The following is a 3,400-nucleotide window of genomic DNA, read 5'->3' as shown; positions in this document are numbered from 1 at the left end:
ATAAGGGTGTGGCCACTGTTGAAAATATCGAGCCACACCAGTGAGATACCACCTCACACCTGTCAGCATGGCCATCATCAGAAAGACAAGAGATAACAAGCGTTGGTGAGGATGTGGTTTAGAAAGGGAACCCTGGCACTGTTGGTGGGACTGCAAATTGGTGCAGCCACCCTGGAAAACAGTGTGGAGTGTCCTCAAAAAGTTCAAGAGAGAACTACCTCATAACGAGGCAATTCTACTTCAGGGTATTTATCTGAAGAAATCCAAAACACTTATTTGAAAAGCTATCTGCACCCCCATGTTCATTGCAGCATTTTCACAATAGGCAAGACATGGAAGCAACCCAGGTGCCCATCGATAGACGACTGGATAAAGAAGAGGTTGTACAATGGATTACTACTCAGCCATAACAAAGAATGAAATCTTATCATTTGCGACAATGTGGATGGACTGTGAGGGTATCATGCTAAGTGAAATAAGTCAGACAGAAAAAGACAAATACCGTCGCCGTTACTTCGAGGAGAGCGAATAATCGGTACAGGGGTGCAGAAATGCAGAGTAATAAAACCTTTAACTTGGAGAAGCAAATCCATGCTGCAAGGAAGCACCAGCAGCAGCACCACCAGCAGCACCACCAGCAGCACCAGCAGCAGAAACAGCAGCAGCAACAGCAGCAGCCGCCGCTGCCACCAATACCTGCAAATGGGCAGCAAGCCAGCAGCCAAAATGAAGGCTTGACTACTGACCGGAAGAATTTTAGGAAACCAGGAGAGAAGACCTTCACCCAGCAGAGCCGGCTCTTTGTGGGCAACCTTCCCCCCGACATCACTGAGGAGGAGAGGAAGAAACTGAGAAATATGGGAAGGCAGGTGAAGTCTTCATTCAGAAGGATAAGGGCTTTACCCGACTGGAAACACAAACCCTAGCAGAGGTTGCCAAGGTGGAGCTGGACGACATGCCACTCCGTGGAAAGCAGCTGCGTGTGCGCTTTGCCTGCCACAGCGCATCCCTTACGGTCCGAAACCTTCCTCAGTGTGTGTCCAACGAGCTGCTGGAGGAAGCCTTTTCTGGGTCCGGCCACGTGGAGAGGGCTGTGGTCATTGTGGACGACCGAGGAAGGCCCTCAGGAAAAGGCATTGTTGAGTTCTCAGGGAAGCCAGCTGCTCGGAAAGCTCTGGACAGATGCAGTGAAGGCTCTTTCCTGCTAACCACATTTCCTCGCCCTGAGACTGTAGAGCCCATGGACCAGTTAGATGATGAAGAGGGACTTCCAGAGAAGTTGGTTATAAAGAACCAGCAATTTCACAAGGAGCGCGAGCAGCCACCTAGGTTCGCACAGCCTGGCTCCTTTGAGGAGTATGCCAGGCGCTGGAAGGCACTCACTGAGATGGAGAAGCAGCAGCAGGACCAGGTGGACCGCAACATCAAGGAGGCCCGTAAGAAGCTGGAGATGGCGCTGGAGGCCGCCCGCCATGAGCACCAGGTCATGCTAACAAGGCAGGAGCTGATGCGGCGTCAAGAAGAACTTCGGAGAATGGAAGAGCTGCACAGCCAAGAAGTGCAAAAATGAAAGCAGCTGGAGCTCAGGCAGGAGGAGGAGCGCAGGCCCATGAGGAAAAGATGCAGCAACAACAGGAAGAAATGATGCAGTGACAGCAGGAAGGATTCGGGAGCCTTCCCTGATGCGAGAGAGCAGGAGATTCGGATGGACCGGTGGCTGTGGGAGGTGCTATGGCATAAACAACGGAGGCGCCGTGCCCCCTGCTCCTGTGCCACCTGGTACCACAGCTCTGCAGGACCTGCCACCATGATGCCAGATGGAACCCTGGGGCTGACCCCACCAACAACTGAACGCTTTGGCCAAGCTGCTGCAATGGAAGGAATTGGGGCAATCGGTGGAACCCCTCCTGCATTCAACCGTGCAGCTCCTGGAGCTGAATTTGCTCCAAACAAACGTCGCCGATACTAATAAAGTTGCAGTGTCTAGTTTTCCAACACCTCTAAAAGAAGGACCCTTTTAGGACTAGCCAGAATTCTACCCTGGAAAAGTGTTAGGGGTTCCTCCAATAGTTAGGTCTTCCCTGCCTGTACTACTCTAGGGAGTATGCTGAAGGCAGGGGGCGAGGGAGGGGCCGCATTTAACACGTCAATTATGTGGTATGTCCATTAACTAATCTAAACTGTGGAGCCTTCCTGAAGTCTCATGATTATCGGGGGGTGGGGGGATCGTGGCAAAATGGATCCAGTTACAGCCCCTATTAATCTTGATCATTCCATTCTTCGTCCATCCTGTTTCTACATGGGTTCTCATTCTTTATAATCCCCCAACCCCAGAGACACTGCCACATATACCACAAAAATGCAACATCCCCCAATGACTTTAGTCTCATCCTCTATTCACTCCCAGGGGGGAATTCAGGCAAATGTCCGCAGAGGTCACAGATAACACATGTACGGTTCTGTTACACCCTATATATTACCCCTCCATGTCCTAAGGAAGACATTTTCTCTTAGAGGTTTTCATTTCAGTATATCTTTAAAAAATCTTGTGTTAACTTGCCTCCATCTTTTTCTTGGGTGAGGACAACCCAGGAGCGGCCCTTTTGTGTCTGCTGTTGCTGTTCATAGCTCTTCTTGATAGGCCTAGGACAGTCTTGGAACAGGGTTGCCGTATGCGGAAGGTCTGACAGTAGCTCTTAGCCTTGCCTATCTTAGTAGTTGTGCTGTGCATTTTTTATCGGTGTACCATGTCTGATTTGTCCCTGATGCCGTTGGAGTTTTTCTGAGAAATGAAACAGTCATGCAGCATCAACTTATTAAAATACATTTTAAGCCTTAAAAGAAAAAAGACAAATACCATATGATCGCATATGTGGAATCTAAAAAAAACCCCAAACAAATGAATAAACAAAACAGAAACAGACCCATAGATACAGAGAACAAACTGATGGTTGACAAAGGGAAGGGGTGGGGGATGGGAACACAATGTTTAAAAATGATGAGGGTAGGGGCGGCCGGATGGTTCAGCTGGTTGCAGGGCAAACTCTGAACAACAGGGCTGCCGGTTCCACTCCCACATGGGCCAGTGAGCTGCGCCCTCCACAACTAGACTGAAGACAACAAGCTGCCGCTGAGCTGCCAGAGGGGCGGCCGAATGGTTCAGCTGGTCAGAGCGCAAGCTCTCAACAAGGTTGCCGGTTCAATTCCCGCATGGGATGGTGGGCTGCGCCCCCTGCAGCTAGATTGAAAACGGCAACTGGACTTGGAGCTGAGCTGCACCCTCCACAACTACACTGAAGGACAACTTGGAGCTGATGGGCCCTGGAGAAACACACTGTTCCCCAATATTCCCCATTAAAAAAAATGATAAGGGGTAAAGTGAAGCATGAAAAAGAAAAGG

At 50.0% G+C, this 3,400-nt stretch overlaps 1 pseudogene; it reads left to right on the top strand.

Annotated features, from left to right (window-relative positions):
• Positions 1-551: 551 nt before the first annotated feature.
• On the top strand, positions 552-1,975 carry LOC117033856 (non-POU domain-containing octamer-binding protein-like; annotated as a pseudogene).
• The last annotated feature ends 1,425 nt before the right edge of the window (positions 1,976-3,400 follow it).

This window comes from Rhinolophus ferrumequinum, chromosome 2 (assembly GCF_004115265.2).
Source record: "Rhinolophus ferrumequinum isolate MPI-CBG mRhiFer1 chromosome 2, mRhiFer1_v1.p, whole genome shotgun sequence".
NCBI lineage: Eukaryota > Metazoa > Chordata > Mammalia > Chiroptera > Rhinolophidae > Rhinolophus > Rhinolophus ferrumequinum.
The sequence above is the reverse complement of the archived record's forward strand: the minus strand, read 5'-3'. Positions and strand labels throughout refer to the sequence as shown.